This window comes from Dendrobates tinctorius, unplaced genomic scaffold, assembly GCF_039654945.1.
Source record: "Dendrobates tinctorius isolate UK_male_01 unplaced genomic scaffold, ASM3965494v1 ptg000311l, whole genome shotgun sequence".
NCBI lineage: Eukaryota > Metazoa > Chordata > Amphibia > Anura > Dendrobatidae > Dendrobates > Dendrobates tinctorius.
In genome coordinates this window covers 14,896-28,917 of record NW_027361978.1, presented here as the reverse complement: position 1 = coordinate 28,917, position 14,022 = coordinate 14,896, and positions in this window count along the sequence as shown.

The following is a 14,022-nucleotide window of genomic DNA, read 5'->3' as shown; positions in this document are numbered from 1 at the left end:
ACCGAGCGGAGGAGGAGGAAACCAGACACAGGGACCACGTAGCAGCAGGAGGAGGAGACTGATCACTGGGACCGCGCAGGAGGAGGAGGAACTGAACACACAATACACTGTGCAGAAGGATTAGACTGAACACAGAGACCGCGGAGGAGGAGGAAACTGATCACAGGGATCATGCAGGAGGAGGTGGAGAGTGAATAGAGGGACCGTGCAGGAGGAGAAACTGAACGCAAAAAATACTGTGCAGAAGGATGAGAGTAAACACAGAGATTTTGAAAAGCCAGAGACTGTGGAGGGTGGAGGTGTTGTTGGGACAGCACAGACGCTCCATCCCTGGTAATGACCTCCATAGTGTCAGGCTCAATGTCACCTCCCTCGCTGCTTGTCACCTTTAACGCTCTCAGAAAGGAAACAGCAAATATTGTCACTAAAATAGCCCCTTAATCTCCATGAAATGCGGCTCCGGTGTCCGCAGCTCCCCTGCTCATGTTCTGCAGCGCAGAGTGAGGGGATCTGGTGACTTACATAAAGGTCCCAAGTCAGCGAAGCGGCGGAGCTGAGCACTATGTCATGGCCGCTGTGACTATCGCCCCACGCAGCGCTGCAGGCGATTCGGACATATATGCAGATTATAGTGCTCCTGGCTGCAGAATGTGCAGATTAGGAGGAGGGGAGCGCTGCACCGGCACTGCAGATCTGTGCAAAAGAAACACGTGCACAGGCAGGAGGTTCTGCAGCAGCTGGGGTGGATATTAGAATGAATAGTGTAACTCGTACTGTAGATAAGACAGAATATTCCGTGTTCACACTGCAGGCCTCCCGCACACGCGGCTGTGGCTCAGGACACTGAAGATTTGGAGCGGATTTTACCCACTGTCCTGCAGCGTGAGAACGACACGACGGCCGCTCACCCCCAGTCAGACTGTTATCTGTTACGTGTAAATGAGGCTTTACTGAGCCAGTGATCCGTCACCAGTGAGGATTTCATCACCGACACCTTCTGTAGCCGAAAAGGCCCCGGTAGAGGGATGATGAAAAATCTTTACAGGGAATCTGTCAGCAGGTTTGTGCTATGTAATCTGAGAGCAGCAGATTGAGTAGTCCTCTAATGATAACCCCCTGCTGATAAACTACAGCAAGCAGCCCTGTAAAGGTACCGTTACACATAGCGACGCACCAGCGATCCCGACAACGATACGACCTGGTAAGGATCGCTGGTGCGTCGCTAAATGGTCGCTAGTAAGATGTCAAACAGGCCGATCTACTCAACGACGCAGCAACGACCCGGCGATCTGTATAACGACCTCGGCGGTTGTTGGGACTTTGTCACACAGCAGCTATTCTGACGACTCACGCCTGCGTCCATGAGTTCTGCGTCGCCAACGACGTCGCTCGTCGGCGTCAAACACAGCGATGCATGCTGGCCAGCGGGACACCAACGATCAAAAAATGGCCCAGGACATTCGAGCACAATCAGCAAGATCTCAGCGGGGGCCCGGTCTTCGCTTTGTCACACGTAGCGAGATCACGTGACGTTTCAGCGATCTCGCTAACAATCTCGCTATGTGAGATGGGGCCTTAAGTGACACATCACTGGAATCAGGAGCTCTGTCCTTACATCAGTAACTCCTCCACCTAATGTTGTGTGTGACCTCCATCATGTGTAAGAAGGCACGTAGTCTCCTAGACCTGGAAGGAACAAGGTGGAGACATATTACAGTGTCCATCCTTCTCTATTCTCCAGAACGAGCTCTAGAGCTTGGATGCCGGACGGAGAGTGGTGACAACTTGTCTCCAGAACTCCCTATAATTGTCCAGTTGTCAGGAGACACTTGGCCACTTTGTCAGAGTCACCTGTTCTTCAGAAGTGCAACAATACTCACCCCGGCAGCTCATGTGCCCCCACTGACATCGGCAGCTCATGTGCCTCACCCACACCGGCAGCTCATGTGCCCCACCCACACCGGCAGCTCATGTGCCCCACCCACACCGGCAGCTCATGTGCCCCACCCACACCGGCAGCTCATGTGCCTCACCCACACCGGCAGCTCATGTACCCACCCACACCGGCAGCTCATGTGACCCACCCACACCGGCAGCTCAAGTGCCTCACCCACACCGGCAGCTCAAGTGCCCCACCCACACCGGCAGCTCATGTGCCCCACCCACACCGGCAGCTCATGTGCCCCACCCACACCGGCAGCTCATGTGCCCCACCCACACCGGCAGCTCATGTGTCCCCCACCTGACACCAGCAGCTCACGTGCCCCCACCTGACACCAGCAGTTTGTGCTCCCCTCCCATCCTGACACCAGAAGCTCACATGCCCCCACCTGACACCGGCAGCACATCTGCCCCCACCTGACACCGGCAGCTCATGTGCCCCCCTCCCATCCTGACACCAGAAGCTCACATGCCCCCACCTGACACCGGCATCACATCTGCCCCCACCTGACACTGGCAGCTCATGTGCCCCCCTCCCATCCCGACACCAGCAGCTCACGTGCCTCCCCCAACATCAGAAGCTCTACCCCGATCTTTGCCCCTATAAGAGGTCCCAGCTGCGGAATACTCCGGCATAACATCAAAGTCACAGGTGAGGCTTGTAATCTGACCCTGGCGTGATGTCTGTAGGAATGCCGGAGGTAAGGTTCTGGATGGTAGATGTGTAATGTCAGCTGTACCACTAGGTTACTGAGAGGGCTTAATGTGACTGGATTTTGGGTCCAACTTTTTTCAGAAACCAAAAGAGCCTGGCTGGGAAAAGTCGATCCTACGCTCCAGTCCGAGGTTTACAGGCCTAACAACAGCAGCTGGTTCAGCTAAGCAGGGTGGAGTGTGCTGAGGCTGGAGAAAGGAGGAGCTGCTGGAGCGTCCCCTCAACGGAGAGGTGTGCTGGGGGCAGAGGGATTTGTTTGGTGAACACGTTCAATACACGTGTAGGCTGCTGCTGGGAGTACGGAGGTTGGTGAGGCTGCTGCATTTATGTTGTTTCATTCTGCCTGAAGAAAGGACTGTTTTGGAGCAGTAAAGTTTATGAAGGAAAATAAACTACATTCTGTTTTTATATAAAATCCTGTGCTGTGTATCCAAGTGGCTACTTAAGAGCGTGAAATCTTACATGTCATTATGCCGCCGGCTACGTACCGCTGGTGCGCTCTGCAGCAAGCTTCTGATAGGCCTGCGAGCATAGCATTAATGCAGGGCTGAGAACCAGCCGGGAGAAGACGGAAGAGAATAGAGTCGCTCAGCATGGGATCAGGGTCAAGGGAGAGATCAGGCTGTGGTGGAGCATTGTGGGGGCCATAGAAAAGTGGGAAATATTACTAAATTGGGCCATAATTGAACGACAGTACTTCTACATAGGGGACATTATTATGATGTGGGGGCGACATAGGGGACATTATTAATGTATGGGTGATTGTCACGAGCAGTAAGGGGGAAACGATGATGAGGAACCGGGGCCCCTGAACTGCCCCTCAGGCTAAGAAGATGCCCTGTCTTTCCTTAACTTGGGGGTACACTTAAAGGTAGTGAGGCCCAAGTCCCCGGCCTGTCCCTGTCTCCTGTTTAGCCCTGAGCTAAACCCCCTCCCCAGGAGGTGAGACAGGGAAAAAGAGTACAACACAAAAACGCAAAGGAAAGATAACAGACAGGATAAAATAAAATAGAACTTAGCTTGCTCTGCTGCAATGCTCCTGGACAGCAGAGTAGCCACTTGACAACAGCAGACTACTCAAGCACCACAGAACTCAGCTCCTGAACTCCAGCTTGGTCGGTCTCCCAAAAGCAAATGTATAACCAACAGTGATCTCCAGCACCTGAACTCCTTTTATAGGAAGGAGGGGGAGAAGTCACCACCTGCATAAATAATTAATCACATGCAGTTTCCATGCAGTAAACCCGATGGCCACCGGGGGCAAAAACTCATATTAACCCCGATGACCGAAAAGAAAAAAAGGTTTAGATATGAGGAGATCCAGATCTGACAGATCCAAAAAATGGATCATGACAGTGATATTACAACTGTATGGGGGATGCAAAGGGGGACATTATTACTTTATATATCAGACATATAAGGGGACATTGCTGCTATATGGGGGACAATATTACTCCTAAGGATCATCACTACTGTACGTGAACCACATAGGGGAACATCACTACTGTACGGGGGATACAGAGGGGAACATCACTACTATACAAGGGACACAGAGGGGAACATCATTACTGTACGAGGGACACAGAAGGGAACATCACTACTGTACAAGGAACACAGAGGGGAACATCACTACTGTACGAGGGACACAGAGGGGAACATTACTACTGTACGAGGGACACAGAGGGGAACATCACTACTGTACGGGGGACACATAGGGGAATGTTATGAATGGGTCACCGAGAAGGAAAAAAAACAAGCTAAGTCTCAGAAAACCAGAGAGGTTGGTAACTTTGCAGATTCCTGATCTTAACCACACAACTAGCAGCAGTCGTGGAGCGTTCCTACGATGGTCCTAGACGCCTCGTCACAACCGGAGAGCTACATAAGCCTAAAGCAGGAAAAGAGGAAAACTAAGGCTAGTTTCACACTTGCTTTTTTTTGCAGCGCGTTTTTCCCACAAAAAAACGCATTGAAAAAACGCATACAAAAGCATACAACTGCTGCGTTTTTTTTCAAGCATTTTTATGAGCATGCATGAAAAAAACGCAGCGTTTTTATGCGTTTGTATGCGTTTTTAGTGCGTTTTTACCGCGTTTGCGTTTTTTTCCAACATTAGTTGGCCCCTCACACTAACCCAAACCATGACTTTACTAACCCTAACCCTGACCCTAACCCTAACCCTGACCCTAACCCTAACCCTGACCCTAACCCTTAACCAAACCATACTTAACCCTAACCCAAACCCTAAACAACCCTAACCCTAACCCTAACCCTGACCCTAACCCTGACCCTAACCCTAACCCTGACCCTAACCCTGACCCTAACCCTTAACCAAACCATACTTAACCCTAACACTGACCCTAACCCTAACCCTGACCCTAACCCTTAACCAAACCATACTTAACCCTAACCCTGACCCTAACCCTGACCCTAACCCTTAACCAAACCATACTTAACCCTAACCCTGACCCTAACCCTAACCCTGACCCTAACCCTTAACCAAACCATACTTAACCCTAACCCTGACCCTAACCCTAACCCTGACCCTAACCCTTAACCAAACCATACTTAACCCTAACCCTGACCCTAACCCCAACCCTGACCCTTAACCAAACCATACTTAACCCTAACCCTGACCCTAACCCCAACCCTAACCCTGACCCTGACCCTAACCCTAACCCCCTAAATTCCATGATTAAAAAAAAAAAACGCATGTGCAAAAAAACGCATACATGAGCATGCCAGTGCGCATGTATGCGCATCCATAGGTTATAATGGCCATTTTTAGCGCAAAACGTGCGCATATGTGCGCATGCGCTTTTTTGCAGGGCCAAAAAATGCAACATGCTGCGTCTGGAAAATCCAAACGCACACCCCAAAAAAACGCAGCGCATGAAAATCGCATACATGCGCTTACCAGCGCGCAGGTATGCGCACCCATGTTAAATATAGGGGAAAAAACGCATGCGCAGGTATGCGTTTTTTTCCAGCGCTAAAAAACGCAAATGTGAAACCAGCCTAACTGCCCCAGAGCAGACCCCAAAGGAAAGACAGCCCCCCACATGTATTGACGGTGAAACAAGATGAAAACATAAACAAAGGCAGGAAAATAGGCTGTGCAAACGATGGGGCCTGACTAACTAGAAAGGACAGGAAAGGAAAGCCACTGTCTGCAATCTGCCAAAAAACCCTACCAAAATAATGTCCAACACGTCTGATAGCAAAATTAACCCTGAAGTCACTAGACTTCTCCCACTATATCAGCACTCTGAAATATTCTGAAACAGAGCAAAAAGAGGCCAATCTAGTAAGGGACAAAAACAAATAAATAGGAGTGGAAGTTCAGCATAGCCCCAGCAGGGGAAAGCTGACCACACAAGAAACTGAATTGACCAACAAGCGCAAGTGTGAACATTAGCAAAAAACAAACTTAACTTGAGAAGACTGGAAGAGAGCTGAAGTCCAAGACCTGAGAAGCAGACTGAATCACCAGCACCCGGATAGGGCGTCGGCTGTCTTATATCCAGTCTGATACTCCAGAGATCCAATCGTTATCCTCCTCATCAGGTGGCAGATCACTACCACTTAAACCAACCTCACTACCTCCTGTCACCACCAGAGGGAGAACGGAAGGAGAACTCTTAACTGGTGGAGCAGAAAATGAGCTCATAACAGGGGAACATCACTACTGTACGGGGGACACATAGGGGAACATAACTACTGTGCGTGAACCACATAGGGGAACATCACTACTGTACGAGGGACACAGAGGGGAACATCACTACTGTATGAGGGACACAGAGGGGAACATCACTACTGTACGAGGGACACAGAGGGGAACATCACTACTGTACGGGGGACACAGAGGGGAACATCACTACTGTACGGGGGACACATAGGGGAACATCACTACTGTACGAGGGACACAGAGGGGAACATCACTACTGTACGAGGGACACAGGGGAACATCACTACTGTACGGGGGACACAGAGGGGAACATCACTACTGTACGGGGGACACAGTGGAACATCACTACTGTGCGAGAACCACATAGGGGAACATCACTACTGTACAAGGGACACAGAGGGGAACACCACTACTGTACGGGGGACACATAGGGGAACATCACTACTGAACGGGGGACACATAGGGAACATCACTACTGAACGGGGGACACATAGGGAACATCACAACTGAAAGGGGGACACATAGGGGAACATCACTACTGAACGGGGGATACATAGGTGAACATCACTACTGAACGGGGGACACATAGGGAACATTACTACTGTACGGGGGACATATAGGGGAACATCACAACTGAACGGGGGACACATAGGGAACATCACTACTGTACAAGGGACACAGAGGGGAACATCACTACTGTACGAGGGACACAGAGGGAAACATCACCACTGTACGGGGGACACATAGGGGAACATCACTACTGAACGGGGGACACATAGGGAACATCACTACTGAACGGGGGACACATAGGGGAACATCACTACTGAACGGGGGACACATAGGGAATATCACTACTGTACAAGGGACACAGAGGGGAACATCACTACTGTACAGGGGACACATAGGGGAACATCACTACTGTACAGAGGACACATAGGAGAACATCACTACTGTACGGGGGACACATAGGGGAACATCACTACTGTACGAGGAACACATAGGGGGAACATCACTACTGAACGGGGGATACATAGGGGAACATCACTACTGAACGGGGGACACATAGGGAACATTACTACTGTACGGGGGACATATAGGGGAACATCACAACTGAACGGGGGACACATAGGGAACATCACTACTGTACAAGGGACACAGAGGGGAACATCACTACTGTACGAGGGACACAGAGGGAAACATCACCACTGTACAGGGGACACATAGGGGAACATCACTACTGAACGGGGGACACATAGGGAACATCACTACTGAACGGGGGACACATAGGGGAACATCACTACTGAACGGGGGACACATAGGGAACATCACTACTGTACAAGGGACACAGAGGGGAACATCACTACTGTACGAGGGACACAGAGGGAAACATCACCACTGTACGGGGGACACATAGGGGAACATCACTACTGAACGGGGGACACATAGGGAACATCACTACTGAACGGGGGACACATAGGGGAACATCACTACTGAACGGGGGACACATAGGGAACATCACTACTGTACAAGGGACACAGAGGGGAACATCACTACTGTACGGGGACACATAGGGGAACATCACTACTGTACGAGGAACACATAGGGGGAACATCACTACTGTGCGAGGAACACAGAGGGGAACATCACTACTGTACGAGGAACACATAGGGGAACATCAGTACTGTACAAGGACACATAGGGGCACATCACTACTGTACGGGGGACACATAGGGGAACATCACTACTGTACGGGGACACAGGAGAACATCACTACTGTACAGGGGACACATAGGGGAACATCACTATTGTACGGGGGACACAGGTGAACATCACTACTGTACGGGGGACACAGGGGAACATCACTACTGTACAAGAGACACAGGGGAACATCACTACTGTATGGGGACACATAGGGGATCACTACTGTACGAGGAACACATAGGGGAACATCACTACTGTACGGGGGACACATAGGGGATCACTACTGTACGAGGAACACATAGGGGAACATCACTACTGTACGAGGAACACATAGGGGAACATCACTACTGTATTGGAACACATAGGGGCACATCACTACTGTACAGAGGACACATAGGAGAACATCACTACTGTACGGGGGACACATAGGGGAACATAACTACTGTGCGTGAACCACATAGGGGAACATCACTACTGTACAAGGGACACAGAGGGGAACATCACTACTGTACGAGGGACACAGAGGGGAACATCACTACTGTACGGGGGACACAGAGGGGAACATCACTACTGTACGGGGGACACATAGGGGAACATCACTACTGTACGAGGGACACAGAGGGGAACATCACTACTGTACGAGGGACACAGGGGAACATCACTACTGTACGGGGGACACAGAGGGGAACATCACTACTGTACGGGGGACACATAGGGGAACATCACTACTATGCGAGAACCACATAGGGGAACATCACTACTGTACAAGGGACACAGAGGGGAACATCACTACTGTACGGGGGACACATAGGGGAACATCACTACTGAACGGGGGACACAGGGAACATCACTACTGAACGGGGGACACATAGGGAACATCACTACTGTATGGGGGACACATAGGGGAACATCACTACTGAACGGGGGACACATAGAGGAACATCACTACTGAACGGGGGACACATAGTGAACATTACTACTGTACGGGGGAAATATAGGGGAACATCACAACTGAACGGGGGACACATAGGGAACATCATTACTGTACAAGGGACACAGAGGGGAACATCACTACTGTACGAGGAACACATAGGGGAACATCACTACTGTGCGAGGAACACATAGGGGAACATCACTACTGTACGAGGAACACATAGGGGAACATCACTACTGTACGAGGAACACATAGGGGAACATCACTACTGTACGAGGAACACATAGGGGAACATCACTACTGTACGGGGACACATAGGGGCACATCACTACTGTACAGGGACACATAGGGGAACATCACTACTGTACGGGGGACACATAGGGGAACATCACTACTGTACAGGGGACACATAGGGGAACATCACTATTGTACGGGGGACACAGGTGAACATCACTACTGTACGGGGGACACAGGGGAACATCACTACTGTACAAGGGACACAGGGGAACATCACTACTGTATGGGGACACATAGGGGATCACTACTGTACGGGGGACCACAGGGGAACATCACTACTGTACGTGAAACACATAGAGGAACATCACTACTGTGTGAGGGACACATAGGGGAACATCACTACTGTACAAGAGACACAGGGGAACATCACTACTGTACAGGGGACACACAGGGGAAAATCACTACTGTACGGAGGACACATAGGGGAACATCACTACTGTACAAGGGACACAGGGGAACATCACTACTGCATGGGGACACATAGGGGAACATCACTACTGTATGGGGACACATAGGGGAACATCACTACTGTATGGGGACACATAGAGGCACATCACTACTGTACAGGGGACACATAGGGGAACATCACTACTGTACGGGGGACACACAGGGGAACATCACGACTGTACGGGGGACACATAGGGGAACATCACTACTGAATGGGGGACACATAGGGAACATCACTACTGAACTGGGGACACATAGGGGAACATCACTACTGAACGGGGGACACATAGGGGAACATCACTACTGAACGGGGGACACATAGGGAACATCACTACTGTACAAGGGACACAGAGGGGAACATCACTACTGTACGGGGACCACAGGAACATTACTACTGTGTGAGGGACACATAAGGGAACATCACTACTGTACGGGGGACACAGGGGAACATCACTACTGTCCGGAGGACACAAAGGGGAACATCACAACTGTACGGGGGACACAGGGGAACATCACTACTGTACAAGGGACACAGGGGAACATCACTACTGTACAGGGGACACATAGGGGAAAATCACTACTGTATGGGGGACACATAGGGGAACATCACTACTGTACAAGGGACACAGGGGAACATCACTACTGTATGGGGACGCAGGGGAACATCACTACTGTATGGGGACACATAGGGGATCACTACTGTACGGGGGACCACAGGGGAACATCACTACTGTACGTGAAACACAGAGGAACATCACTACTGTGTGAGGGACACATAGGGGAACATCACTACTGTAAAAGGGACACAGGGGAACATCACTACTGTACAGGGGACACAGGGGAAAATCACTACTGTACGGAGGACACATAGGGGAACATCACTACTGTACAAGGGACACAGGGGAACATCACTACTGTATGGGGACACATAGGGGAACATCACTACTGTATGGGGACACATAGGGGAACATCACTACTGTATGGGGACACATAGAGGCACATCACTACTGTACAGGGGACACATAGGGGAACATCACTACTGTACGGGGGATACATAGGGGAACATCACGACTGTACGGGGGACACATAGGGGAACATCACTACTGAACGGGGGACACATAGGGAACATCACTACTGAATGGGGGATTCATAGGGGAACATCACTACTGAACGGGGGACACATAGGGGAACATCACTACTGAACGGGGGACACATAGGGAACATCACTACTGTACGGGGGACACAGAGGGGAACATCACTACTGTACGGGGACCACAGGAACATTACTACTGTGTGAGGGACACATAAGGGAACATCACTACTGTACAAGGGACACAGAGGGGAACATCACTACTGTACGGGGACCACAGGAACATTACTACTGTGTGAGGGACACATAAGGGAACATCACTACTGTACGGGGGACACAGGGGAACATCACTACTGTCCGGGGGACACAAAGGGGAACATCACAACTGTACGGGGGACACAGGGGAACATCACTACTGTACAAGGGACACAGGGGAACATCACTACTGTACAGGGGACACATAGGGGAAAATCACTACTGTATGGGGGACACATAGGGGAACATCACTACTGTACAAGGGACACAGGGGAACATCACTACTGTATGGGGACACATAGGGGAACATCACGACTGTACGGGGGGCACATAGGGGAACATCACTACTGTATGGGGACACATAGGGGCACATCACTACTGTACAGGGGACACATAGGGGAACATCACTGCTCTATGAAGGACACATAGGGAACATCACTACTGTACAGGGGACACATAGGGGAACATCACTACTGTACGAGGGACACATAGGGAACATCACTACTGTACAGGGGACACATAGGGGAACATCACTATTGTACGGGGGACACACAGGGTAACATCAGTACTGTACGGAAGAAATAGGGGAACATCACTACTGTACGAGGACACAGAGGAACATCACTACTGTACAAGAAACACAGGGGAACATCATTACTGTACAGGGGACACATAGGGGAAATCACTACTGTACGGGGGACACATATGGGAACATCATTACTGTACGAGGAACACATAGGGGAACATCACTACTGTACGGTGGGCACATAGGGGAACATCTCTACTGTATGGGGACACATAGGGGCACATCACTACTGTAAGGGAGACACACAGGGGAACATCACTACTGTACGAAGGACACATAGGGGAACCTCACTACTGTACGAGGGACACAGAGGGGAACATCACTACTGTACCGGGGACACATAGGGGAACATCACTACTGTACGAGGGACACATAGGGGAACATCACTACTGTACCGGGGACACATAGGGAAACATCACTACTGTACGAGGAACACATAGGGGAACATCACTACTGTACGGGAGACACATTGGAACATCACTACTGTACGGGAGATACACAGGGGAACATCACTACTGTACGGGGGACACATAGGGAACATCACTACTGTACGTGGACACAGGGGAAAACAAATATATCTGTGAAATTTTTAATTTTTTACGGCTCCTGTATATAATTATGATGGATATAACCTCCAAGTACCAATATACATAGATCAGTATAGAATTGCTACCAATGAAATCCCCGCCCCTGGAAGAAGCTGGCGGCGAAACGCGTGTCGGAGTGAGGGGATGCCACAAGCACTCTTTCTTACAAAGGTAATTATTTCCCCCATGATATATTACTACTTTTACGTATGGACAGGTTATCTCACTGGGTGTTGCACGTAGATACTGATTAAGCCTGCTCTGGCCTGTCTTGTTTAAAGCGCCGGTGTTACCATACTCAGGGCCATATTATCATCCCTATTGTGACCTCTGTTATATTTACGTTGCAAGCACGTTTTGGGCAACATGGAGCTGTTACTTGTTTTTCAGAGATTCCATTGGTAGGAATTGTTTTCTGTACTGATCTATGTATACCGGTACTTGGAGTTTATATCCATCATAATTATATACAGGAGCCGTAAAAAATTAAAAATTTCACCAACATTTTTGTATTTCACAAGTTATAGGCTGGCTCTTTTGTGTTCACTCCGGCATATAAATCTTTATTGCACCATTTTCATTGCACCATTTGTTTCGTCTTCCGTTTCCCTTGTATTGTGCTCAGCACCCCCTATAACGGCATTTTGCTTTTTATGTCAATTATTTTAATAGTAATTAATAAAAATATTGGTTTTAATATATTTTGTGGGATCTGTTCCTTGTCCTATCTGCAATATATATGGGACTGGTTGTTGCATAGTTTGTGAAGTGCCCCGGGTATATCTGGACATATGTTGGGTCTGGTTAATTAAGATAAAATGCTATGTCTTCACAGAGGTATTATCAGTCATTGTACAGGAGGAGGAGGAGGTGAGCTGTGACATCACCTATTCTAAATGTATAGAGGGCTTATCATTCATTGTACAGGAGGAGGTGAGCTGTGACATCACCTATTGTGAATGTAGACAGAGGTTATCATTCATTGTACAGGAGAAGGAGGTAAGCTGTGACATCACCTATTGTGAATGTAGACAGAGAGGTTATCATTCATTGTACAGGAGGAGGAGGTGAGCTGTGACATAACCCCTCTATATGCATTCACAATAGGTTATCAGTCATTGCACAGGAGGAGGAGGAGATGAGCTGTGACATCACCTATGGTGAATGTATATGTAGAGGTTATCAGTTATTGTACAGGAGGAGGAGGGGGTGAGCTGTGACATCATCTGTTGTGAATGTATACAGAGAGGTTATCATTAATTGTAAAGGAGGAGGAGGAGGTGAGCTGTGACATCACCTGTTGTGAATGTATATAGAGAGGTTTTCATTAATTGTAAAGGAGGAGGTGAGCTGTGACATCACCTGTTGTGCATGTATATAGAGGGGTTATCCGTCATTGTAATGCTCCTGGGATGAAGCACAGATCAGGATTCGGTTTGTTCTTGTTTTTTGTTTCTGTATCGCGGATAATTATCTGGAATAATCCCGATTCTATTATGTTACTATGTGCAGAAAAATATTCAGGATTGAGAGTCCTCAGTAGTTGATACCTTTTAATGGCTAACTGAAAAGATGGTAATACATAGCAAGCTTTCGAGACTACTCAGGTCTCTTCATCAGGCTAGACTAATACAAAATCTGAAGTCACATATTTATGCACAATACAGCCTAGAAAAAATGCAATAGATAAGACAAGTGACGTGAAGCAGAACTATCAATATGGGAGAGGGAGAAACATAAATATAAACATTGGACCAGTTCATAGATAAGGAGTCTGGATG